This window comes from Chamaea fasciata, unplaced genomic scaffold (genome assembly GCF_029207755.1).
Source record: "Chamaea fasciata isolate MVZ Bird 193981 ecotype frontalis unplaced genomic scaffold, bChaFas1.0.hap1 SCAF_28, whole genome shotgun sequence".
NCBI classification, from domain to species: Eukaryota; Metazoa; Chordata; class Aves; order Passeriformes; family Sylviidae; genus Chamaea; species Chamaea fasciata.
This window is the reverse complement of record NW_027094113.1, coordinates 1217405-1229323: the sequence shown is the minus strand read 5'-3', so window position 1 is coordinate 1229323 and position 11919 is coordinate 1217405.

Genomic DNA, 11919 nt, shown 5'->3' with positions numbered 1-11919 from the left:
CAGGGTGAGAATCCCCAGGATCCCTTGGTCTCCCACGAGCGCTGCCTGTGCTCAGCTCCTTTGGAGCTGCCACTGCACAGCCCAAACCTCTGCAGGGAGCTGGTTTACAAGAAGAGGAGTGCTGGCTTCCCAAACAAGCCTCCCAGTCCACAACACATTTCCAGCCATACATAATCTAATATACGTTACCATAGCGCCAATCAATAACTCAGTAGGCCAGCTCCGAAATTATTCTCTTAAAGGGCCAGAGCTCCTCTTCCTCCCCCTCCCCAGGCCCATCTGCCTCGTGTCACGGCTCAGAGGAGCCTCATGTCCCCAGGTATCACCTGCCAGGCAGGACACGACGCCAGGCTGGTGGTGGCACCCTTCACCCACCACATCCCCTCTGTGCCACGTCCCTGCGCCACAGTGTGAGGGACACGTGGGTGCCGTCCCCAGGGCACGTCTCTGCCACCACCAGCAGCTTCCTCCCGCTCTGCAGCTCCGTATGGTCACAGCTTTCCCCTCCTCAACATCCCAACACTCCCTCTTCCCACCTGCTCAACAGGATTCCTCACGTTCCGGGGAGCAGAGGGTGCCCAGCCCTGAGCTCTGTCACTGTGAGCTTGGGGACAGGGACTCAGCTCTGGGCCAGCCCCTGCCCTTGGGCAAACCCCCAGGGTGCTGCCCCTCTGCTGCCAAAGCTCCTGGGAGCGCCAGGAGTGTGTTTCCAGCCTGGCTCCCAAAGCACTGCTGGCAATAGCTTCTCCTCCCGTTCGAAATCCAAGGGGAGAAAAGCTCCAAAGCCCCCAAAGTGGCGATGGCCGCCCTGCAGCCCTCCCTGCATTTAACCCCGCAGCAGGAAAAGCGTCCCAAACGCTGCCTCTCTGCACTCAAGGCATCCCGTACAAACCCATCCCGCATTTCCACACCCGAGGCTGTGCCCTCCTTCCCTCCCGCACTCGTGGTCCCGTTATAAAAGTGACAAAGAGGTGGCAGCAGCCGGAGCCGCTTTCTCAGGTGGCCGCGGTGGCTCCTCCCTGCGCCCCCCGAGCAAAACGAGCCCCAGAGCCCCGACGGGAACCCGCCCGTCCATAAACCCCCGAACAGCGGCACCCAGCCATGCCAAGGTCGCCTCCTCTGTGTCTCAATTCCACAAGGCGGGAAGAGGAAGGATAATTACAAGGGAGGTGGAGAGGGGATCTTCATCAGGAACTGGAGTGACAGGAAAAGGGGGAATGAGTTCACACGGAGAGAGTGGGTTTGGATCAGATATGATGAAAAACTTCTTGGCTGTGAGGCGGCACAGGGTGCCCAGAGCAGCTGTGGCTGCATCCCTGGAAGTGTCCAAGGCCAGGTTGGACGGGGTTTGGAGCAGCCTGGGGCAATGGAGGGTGACCCTGCCATGGCAGGGGTGGCACTGGATGCGCTTTAATGTCCCTTCCAAGTGAAACCATTCTGGGGCTCTGTGACAAGATCCTAATGAGCCTCAGCAAGTGGCGTGGGCTGCAAAGCGCCTCATTTGGGGTGGGGTTTGGGAGGTTTCTGCGCTGACCACGTGCTCCTGTTTGATTGGCATTGCCAGGATTGGGAATCTCCCCCCTGCACCCCGAGCTGAGCATTCCACGACCTGGGAATGAACTGAGGCTGCGGCTGCCAGCGGCTGTCCCCGGCTGCTCCTGCCCCCCGGGCACCACAGGAAACACTTTTGGGGGAATTTTAAGGTTTAGCTTTTTTCCAAGCTCACAACAAGACACTGTGCAGGCAAAGGAGGTGTGGGAGCTGTGAGCTGGAGGTGGGCAGGGTCTGGTTGCACCCCGCTCCTCTGAGCACGAGGAATCCTGTTGGAAGGAAAGCCAACAGATTTTCACAGAAAACTGGGAATTTTTCTCCCCTTTCATTTCATCACATCCCCCAAAACGTTTTCGTGGAAACCCTGACCAAACTCCCTGAGAACTTCGTGTTTGCAGCCCTCTTACCCCCGAGATACCCTCCGGCTGCGGGCACAGGTGACCTCGCCGAGCCGGGATCCCGCGGGGGAACCCTCGGGCGCAGCCTCAAGAGCCAAACCTCGCGTCGGGGAGAAGCTCCAGAGCCACAAGGACCCTGCAGCCGTCCCCTGCCCCAGCGGCATCCCCGGGCAGGGCTTGGCCGGGGCCCCCGGGGCCCCCTCTCGGCATCGCCAGCTGCCTTCCAGCAGCCCCCGAAGGGCAGCGCGGCCCCGGCAGCGCTGTCAGCCAGGCTCTACGTCTTCCATTAATTCACTTCACACTGTCCATATTGATCGGCTCTGCTCTCTCCCCGGTGCCCCCCCTCGCAGCCCTCCCCCCCGCCGGCTGCTGCACCGCTGGGCAGCCCAGCCTGCATGCTGCATGATCCATACAAACTCACTTACTCAGGGAAATCAATGGGCTCGAAAGAGCACACGCAGCAAGGCGAGGAGTCTGTCTGGGGATCGACCGCCCAGCAAGGAGACACAGAGAGCAGCAGCCCGTGCCCCGCCGCTGCCCGGCGCCCCGCGACGCTGCCCGGGGCCCGGGGGTCCCGCTGACACCCGCCCTGCGGGCCGCAGCCCCCCGCGGGAGGCTGGTGACAGGGGGCAGCATCCCGGGGCTTCCCTGCCGGGAAGGGGTGCTTCACCTCGGGCAGGTGCAGGGGACGCCAGGATCGCTGCCTCCTCCCCGCAGGTCCGAGAGGAAGCTCAGCCCCCTGCGGTGCTCCAGCCAGCGCAGGCTCCAACATCGTCCCTTTGCTTCTTCTCAGCTTCGGCCAAGTCATGCTGCAGCCGTGCCTCAGTTTCCCCCTGTTTATCCAGCAGGGCCAATCCCAGAATCCCAGCATCATTTGGGTGCCCGGGGGTGCTGGATGGCTCATCTCGTTCCACTGTCCCAGATTGCTCCAAGGCCCCTCCAGTCTGGCCTTGGACACGTTCAGGGATCCAGGGGCAGCCACAGCTGCTCTGGGCACCCTGTGCCGGGGCCTCCCTACCCTCACAGCCAACAATTCCTGCCCAATCTCCCACCTAAGTCTACCGGCCTTCAGCTTAAAGCCTTTCCCCCTTGTCCTGTCACTGGATGCCCAAAGAAGCTGGAAGGCTGTTCCTCTTCCAGCCACTTTCAGGGCTGGGGGATGCCCTGCTCTGCCAGGCCTGTCCACAGCAGCAATAACCTGTTCTGGACACGGGAGAAGCTAAAACTGAGGAATTTTTACCCCTCCTCAGAGCACCACTGGCCCAATTTGCCCTAGGAATCTGTTGCCACTGCACAGGGAGCACCGGGGTGATTAATAAATCCTGCCAGAAGAGCTGCTGCTGTGCTGAGTTTGCCCATCAAGGAAGGAAATCTTTATTTATATATATTCTATAAACTAATTTTTGCATCATTGCAATAAATCCATCTTCCAGCCGTCAGGGCCGGCCACGTGTGGCTCCGAGCGGGATGTGGGGGGTGGGGGCAGCAGGAATGGGAGCATCCGGATCCTGGGGGGGTCCCCGGGGTGCCTGCTGGGGCTGGAGCCAAAATGGGAACTTGGGGCCGTGTCCGGGGAGCAAAGGAGCAGCTGGAGCCCCCCTCTGTGTGGGTTTGTCGTGCAGGGGGCAGACGGACCCCAGGGACATCGAGGCACCGGGGAACCGGGACCCCAGCGGGCTCGGAGCCGCTGCCCCCCCCGGGGAGGAACTGGGGGAACTGGGAAGGCCCCAGGGCGGTGCTGCCGGCCCAGTACCGGTAAATGCCGGCAATGCCCCCGTGGCGGGGGGAGCCTCTTCCCAGCAGCCCCCTCCCCTCGCCGAGGCGGTGTGGTTGTGCTGGAGACACCGTGTCTGTCCTCCGCGGGCTTCAGCCCCCGAGCGGAGCTGGGGGGAGCGCGGGGCTTGGGGAGCAGTGGCGGAGTTATGGGGACAGCCGATGCCCCCTCCCCAAAGCCACCCCCCCGCTCTGGGGTGTCCCTCGGGGGCTCGGTTTGGGGGACAGGGGGTGGCAATGCAGCTCCCGAGGAGCCTCTGCTGAGACCTGGTGGCTTTTGGGGCTGGGACCTCATCCGGGGGTGGCTGCACCCCAAGGCGGCTGCACGCCCGAGCCACGGAGCGTCCCGAGATGGGAACTGCACAAGAAGTCGGGGTTCCCACCCCGCTGGCCTCCCGGACGTCCCCCTGTGCACCGGCAGCCCGGGGGGTTCCCCGGGAGCAGCCCCCCGGCTGGGGGAAGGTTTGGGTGCCCCATCCCATCCCATCCCATCCCATCCCATCCCATCCCATCCCATCCCATCCCATCCCATCCCATCCCATCCCATCCCCCGGGCTGGGGGCGGCTCTGCTGCCCGGCCTCCCCCCAGCAGAGCCCGGGGCCGGCGGCCGCCGATCGAACCCGGCCGGGCGGGCAGGAGCTGCGGGCAGAGATCCACTGGGGAGATGAGTCTGCTGGGCCTCAGCCAGGCCAGGACGGCCCGCAGCCGCGGCTCCGGCCCCGACCCACCGCGGGACCGCAGGAGGGAGAGGAAGGCTCAGAGCAGGGGGGGTGGAGGAAGGTTGCCACCAGCTCCCCTGTTCAGCACTCTGAGCCCTCCCCAGGGGTCTTCCCCATTTTGGGGGCCCACAGGGCTGTCTGCCCCCCTACCCTCCATGGCAGGGGGAGGCTGCTGGGGTGCAGCAAAGCCCCCTCTTCGCCCACCCCTTCCTGACATTGTCTGGCAGGATGTGGGGAGGTTGGTGGGAGTGGTGGGTCACCCGCATGGGCAGGGGGATTTGGGAATTGAAAGCTCCCCCACCCAACTGTGGGCACCCAGACCCCCACCCTGCCCAGAGACACCTTCTGTCCTGAGGTCCCCGCAGAGCCCTGGAGGGACCCATCTTGAGGGACACTGGCACAGGCTTTGGGAAAGAAACCTCCGAGTTGCTTTTCTATCATTTTGCCCCCGTTTTGTTCCTTTTTCTCCCCCTTTCCCGGGCCTGCCAACCCTGGCACTCGTTATGGAGGTAACGAAGGGCCCTGTGCATAGCAATGAGATTGATTGACCCCGCTGACCCCAGCCAGGCCCAGGGCTCCCTCCAGGGCACCCAGGTCACTGGCTGCTGACCAGCACTGGTTGCCACGGTGACACCAGTGGTCCCCAGGGATGGATGGGGGGCTCTGGGATGCAGGGGGCTGCTGGGGCAGGTCAGAGTGTCAAGGCTGCTGCGTTAGGGGGATGCTGCTGCTTTGGGGAGGGTGAGGGTTAAATTCCCAGCCCAGGGACAGGCCCCTTCCAAGGGGAGCAGGACACGGGGTGCCAGAGGGTGTCAGATCACCTGTGAGGGTAGATGTGGTGTTCTCTGTGGAAACTGAGGCATAGAGGGATGCCTGGGTGGCCCAGCAGAAATCCAGGAGTGATGGGAGCCGGTGGGGAGTGGGAAGAAAGGCTGGGGAGATGGAAGGGCAGGCAGGGGGTGTGGAGAGGGAGGAAAGCAGGGAGAGGTCAAGGGAGGAGGTTTGGGTGGGGAGTGCAGGATGAAAGGTGGAGGTGTGCAGGGCAGGATGGAGCGGTGCAGGGATGCAGGGAGGCCGTGTGAGGGATTGTGGGGTGCAGGATGAGGAGTGGTGGGGTGCAGGGGCGCAGGATGAAGGGTGCAGGGGGGAAGGACAGGATGGAGGGGTGAAGTGTGAGGGGTTGTGGGGGGCAGGGCCGGGGGCAGTGGGAGAGTTGCAGGGGTGCAGGGTGAGAGGTGCAGGGTGAGGGGTGCAAGGTGAGGGGTGCAAGGTGATGGGTGCAGGATGCGGGTCCCGCCCGGGGACCCCAATTCCTGGGCTGCGCTGCCCTCTAGCGGGCAGGTCCTGCCGCTCCCGGCTGCGCTGTCCCCGCGCTGTCCCCTCTCCTGGAGGTCCCAGAGCCGCCTCCGCCCTGTCCCCAGGATCCTGCGTGAGACCACTGCCGCCCCCCGGGGGGAACACGTCGGGGACAGGTCCCCGGGGTGAAGGGGATGGGGGGAGCTGCGAGAGGGTCTGGGGTTAATGCCACCCAACCCGGCGTCGGGGCACTCCCCATGCGGACCCGCGGGCCACCGCCGGGGTTCCCCGTGTCCCCCCGGGTCCCTCCGCGCCCCCCGCGTCCCCCCGACCCCCGGACCCGCGGCCCTGCAGTGTCCCCAGCGGCCGCCAGGTGACGCCAAGAGCCCTCCCAGCCCTGACTGTGGCCTGTCCGTGTGTCTGTCCGTGTATCTGTGTCTGTCTGTGTGCCTGTCCCTGCGTCTGTCCGTGTGTCTGTCTGTGTCTGTGTGCCTGTCCCTGCGTCTGTCCGTCTGTCTGTCCGTGTATCTGTCTCTAGGTCCTGTCCATGTCTGTCCCTGCGTCTGTCCCTGTCCTGTCCGTATGTCTGGCCCTGTGTCTGTCCGTGTGTCCGTCCCGATATTCTGTGACTGTCCCTATCCTGTCCCTGTATCCTGGTGTCTGTGTATCTGTCCCTGTGTTCTGTAACCGTCCCTGTCCCCGTCACCAGCCCTGCTCTGTCTCCAGCCCTGCTCTTGTGCACGGCCTAGTCCCCAGCCCTGTCCCTGTCCATGCCCAGCCCTGTCCGTCTCTGTTCTCAGACCCGATTCTGTCCTGCCCCTGTGCCCAGCCCTGTCCCTGTCCCTGTGCCCAGCCCTGTCCCTGTCTCCGTTCCCAGACCCGATTCTGTCCTGCCCCTGTGCCCAGCCCTGTTCCCGGCCCCGTCTCTGTCCCTGCACCCTGTCCTGTCCCCGTCCCTGTCTTCAGCCCTGACTCAATCCCTACTCCGGTCCCCAGCCCTGTTTCCAGCCCTGTCGCCCTCCCGGTCCCATTCCCGCCCAGCCCTGTCCCCAGCCCTGTCCCTGTCCCCAACCCCATCTCCAAGCCTGTTCCCAGTCCCGTCCCTGTCCCATCCCCGCCCCTGAGCCCAGCTCCGTCCCTTCCCCTGTACCCAGTCCTGTCTCCAGCCCTGTTCCTGTCCTCAGCCCTGTCCCTATGTCCATCCCCTGCCCTGTCTTTGTCCCTATGCCTGGCCCCCATCCCTTGTCCCTGTCCCCAGCCCCGTCCCTGCCCACCTCGCCGCCTGACGCTGGGCTGGTGCTCAGCGTTCCGCAGGGGACAGGGACGGAGTCCGGTCCCACCCCCAGCCGCTCTCCGCACCCGCCCTTGGCGGTACCGGCCAGGCCGAGTCACGTCGGGCAGCCCTGGCTCGGTGGCACCTGTGTCACCCGTGTCACCCGACGGCCGGGACACGCGGCCACACCTCGGGCTTCGGCCGGAGACGGGAAACTCTCGGTTCTGCTTCTGCCCCTCTGGCGGGGGTGGGACACGGGAAGGGAGCGGAGACAAGCCCCGCCAGGGGCTGGGGTCAGGGCACATCTGGGGACCTGCTGGGCTTCAGCTGGATCCCGGCAGCCAGGGTGAGCCCCTAAACACCGGCCCGGGACAGTGACAGGCGGGAAGCTGGAGACCCGTGGAGAGGCAGGAGAGCTCTCAGCATCCCCCCATCCCCTGGAGCCTTGCTGTTCCCATCAGATATTTCGGGAAGTGACCTCTCCACACCCCGCCCGGTGCCACGGGATCAGGGATGCGCGGGGCTGGCCAGCGAGCCAGGCAAATCCCCCCCGCCCGTGCCCGGAGCGCTGCGGTTGGAGCCGTGGAGTGGAAGTAACAGGCGGTGACACCGCTGCCCAAAAACCGCCACCAGAACAATGGGCGGGAGCGCGGAGGACGCAGGCGGCCACGCCGCCCCCAACGCTCGCCAAGGAGCCACGGACATCCTGGGGACACCCTGCACGGGCACCCGGCCTGGGCATCCCACCCGAGGGACACCCCACCCTCCCCCCACGGGGCTGGGTGGCCCAAAGGGCTGACGGAGGCACCGTGAGGAAGGGCTGGAATTCCCGAGGGCGGCACTGGGACACAGCGGGGCCATGGGACCGGGCACACGCCCGGGGGCACCCGCCCAGCCCGGGGCTGAGCCGCCTCCGGCCCTAGCGGGGACAAAGTGAGGGAACAGAAAATGGCAGGAGAGACAACGGAGGAGCGGGGCTGCTTTGCCTTTAAAATAATGCAGCAAAATTAGCAGCTCTGCAGTCATTAATATGCAAAAATGCAAATGAGGAGGTAATTAAGCTGCAGTCCTCCGGAGGATATTTCCATCATAATGAATTCTATTGTCAGGGAAAGAGCAGCCAGGCAGATTTATGGTGCTTACATGAATAAAAAATATGAGTATCCAAGTGGTGTCCTTGCTGCCGGCTGCTGTCCCCTGCCCCAGCCGAGGAGGGCACGGGGCACGGAGGAGGTCTCCATCCCTTGCGCCATGCCGACTGGCACTGCCCGGCGCCGAGGCACGGCAGCAGCCGGGGACTTGGGTACCTGCAACAGGGCGGGAGAAAAACAACTCCTTCCTTCCCTGCCCTTCCCTCCGTGCCGCAGCCCCCGGCAAACCCCCAGAGAGACCCGTGCCAGGGCCCTGCCGCTTCCCCGGGGCCCACAGCGGGACTGGGGACAGCCAAGCCAGGAGGTGACTCTTCCCTGCGGGGTCCCAGTGTGGTGGGGCTCTCCCAGTGACACCTGGGCTGGCCAGTGACACGGCTCTGCGGGGACTCGGGGTCTGAACACATCGGGATCCTCTCGTCCTGCTCCCCTGAGAGCTGGATCAGCACCCGGCTCATTCCTCTCTTCCCACCCCATGAGTGCGAGGGGGGCCAGGACCCGGCCAGGGCTGGCACTGGGGAGCACAGGGACACGGAGACACCCGGAGGGGGGGACTCCAAGGTGGGGGTACCCCCAGGATTTGGGGTCAGCCAGACCGCAGAGCCACGCAGGTGATGCCGCAGCCCAAGAGCCGCCAGTCCTTGGCCATGGATGGGCTCAGTGTCTGTCTGTGGGGTCAGCGCCCGCCCCTGAGCCACCCGCGGGTGCCCCCGGGCAGCCCCCAAACCTGGCGGGCGAGGGCTGGGGCTCAGCCTTCCCCTTTCATTCCCGCCAGCGGCGTCCGCCACGGAAAACAAACCGAAACCCACCCAAAACGAAATAGTTGGCGGCGTGCCACCCTGCAGCTGCCGGCTCCGGCTCAGCCTGGCATTTTTCAAATGTCAAGGCAGAAGGCTGCGGGGCCGCCCGGCTCGGGGGGCTCGGCACCGGCGGGGGGCTGGGGACAGGAGGGGGACGGGAAGGGGTGTGGGAGAGGGGGAAGGGACACCCGCCACCCTTGCAGCTGTCGTTGTCACCCCCGAGGTGAGGTGTGGGCTGGGGGAGGCGCACGGAGCTGGGCTGGATGGGAGGGAAGCGGCTCCATCTTAGTTAGCGTCGATGCGGTCGAGGCGAGAGAAGATGATTAAAGAAAAAAAGGGAATAAAAGCAGGAAAGGAGACAGGCAAGCAGGAACAGCTGCTCCTGGGGATGCAGGGCTCCTTTTTTTTTGCTTTCAAAGCCGCAGAAGTTGTTGCTCGCAGGCTCGGGACCCCCTGCCATGGTCCCCCTGCCCCATGTGGGGTGGCCAGGGTGGCCAGGCAGCTGTGGCCGGAGGCTTGGCCTCGCCGGCTCTCTGAGGATCAGGGAGCCGGAGCTGAGCTCATCCCCATCCCGGCCATCCCCTTGGCTCGCTCACGGGGATCGGTCCCCCCTGCCCTGCACAGGGCGGGGTTCGCGGCCGGCGGGGGACACGGGGCAGGTGGAGCTGTCGCCAACAGGACAATCCTCACGCTCGGCACAGCCGGGTGCCCCTGCCCGGGGTGGCTGAGCCAGCAGACACAAGCCCCTGGTCCCCGTACCCCCACCCGCCGTGTTCCCCCGTTCTCCCCCGAGCCAGCCCCCCCGCACACCTGCGGAGCCGCGACCCTTCCCCTCCCCGCGGGGGCCGGGGCACGGGCAGGAGGGGCATTCCTCGGTTCCTCCTGCCCGTGCTCTCCCTGCCGATGTCGAGCAGTGGGAAATCGTTGCCTTTTCCCGAGGGAAGCTCAAAGCCAGGCTGCTCCATCCCTGGGCAGGTGGACACCTCGTGCGTGACTCTGCAGGTGGGCGCTGTGGCAGCTCTGCGGGCACCTGCACAGGTGAGTGACACCTCCCCCGAGGAGCATTGGAGCTCTGGGACCACTGCCAACCCCGGGTGTCCCCTCCCCAGCACCCTCCTGAGCCCCATTAGGGTCAGTGGGTGCCAGGAGGGCTCTGGGGGTGTTTTAGGAATTGAGGGGTGACTCATGGCCCCCTCCTTACTGTGTCCCAGCCCCACACCCGGGGGGTCGCCAGACCCTGATGTGGTCGAGGGTCCCGGGTCCAAGCTTTCAGGATTCCCGTGCCCCAGGTGGGTTGGGGAGGGATTTGTGGATTTTGGATGAGCAAAAGGAATTTATGCTGGTGATGGGCAACAAATTGGTATGAAAGGAGCTCTTGAGGAGCCCAGAGACAGAGAGGGCTGAGGGCAGAGCTGCCACATTTATCTCCCCCTCCCGCAGGAGCTTAGGGGGCTGCAGGGTCCCCACCCATTGTCCCAAAGCTGCCAAATCCATCTCCTGCTGGATGGGAGGGGTCGGGTGCTGTGCATCCCCAGGAGAGGGGGACACCCTCGTGCCACACTCCAGAGGGACCCCTGAGGGCATCAGAGCATTTTCTCCAGTCATGGACCCCACGCAGCCCTGCAAAGGGTCGTGTCCCCACCCCGCTGGCCATTCCCTGTCCCCCTGGGGACACAAGAGATGTTCAGCACGAGGCGGGGCTGCGGAAGGAGCCGGCTGGGAGAGGAGCACCCGTGTTTACATTGGGTGCCTCGAAACCCCCTCCAGCATCCCGGCCGCCCTCCCCCTCAGCAGCAGCTCCTCTTGAGGTTTGAGGTGACATCCTGCCTTCTGCATGTCACTGTCACCCTGCCCCAGGAGGCCCTGGAACCGCAGAGGCAGGGCTGGGGGTGCAGGTCCCCCTGCCCAGCTCCAGCTGCACCCAGGAAAATGGCAATCATCCAGTGCAGTGAACCCCCACCCTCCTTCCATGGCTTGTGGGGGCCCATCGTGGGGTGAAGGGCTCACGGATTCCTTTACTGAGCACCCCATCCCTGCCTCCTGCCACTGTTCTGGGGAAACCATGCCAATATTTGGGTTTATAAACTACCAGGCAAGGAGAACAGCAAGGTCTGAATCCCAGAGATGTCCTGCTAAGGAGAGGTTGGAGCAGCTGAAGCCTTTTGCATCAGGGCTTTATTCTGGTAGCGTGGGGGGCAGGATTAGGGATAAACACCAGGCTCTGTCCCACAGCCCGTCCTGGCTGCCTCACAGCACAGCACCCGCAGGGCCTGGGCACCTGCAGAGCTACAGCACAGCCAAAACCAGAGAAATGGGGGGAAACAGAGACAAGGATGGTGCCAAGCAGCTCAGCCTCTGCCTCCTGGGGTGCTGGGGGATGGAGGGCGGATACAGGATGGAGGAGGAATTTGAGTATTGGCAGCACTCCCTGTTCCCCTGTATGGAGCAGATTCTCCCCCCACGTGTCTCCCATTCCTCTGATAAGCTCATGGGGCTGTGCCTGAGTGAGGTGGGGTCCCGTGAGTGTAGTGTGGGTGCCCGGGCAGGGGTGCTGTGGGTGTCCCATGGGTGCTGTGGGTGCCCTGGCAGGCAGGAGCAGGGGAAGCCAAAGCACTTGGCGCTTGTCTCGCTGCAGCACAGCTCGATGCAGAGATAAGATAAGGTGTCTGAGGCTGCCAAGGTAAACTGAGGTCACTGCAAACCCCAGCAGGTGATCACATCCCTTCAGCCGCAGGTTACACACACAGAGCCACAGACTGGTTTGGGCTGGAAGAGACCTTAAAGCCATCTTGTCCCACACCCTGCCATGGGCAGGGACACCTTCCACTATCCCAGATTGCTCCAAGTCCTGTCCAGCCTCTCCAATATTTCCAGGGATGGGGCAGCCACAGCTTCTCTGAGCACTCTGTGTACCTCTGGGCAACATCCCGATCTCTATTTTCATTTTAGGTAGATTTTTG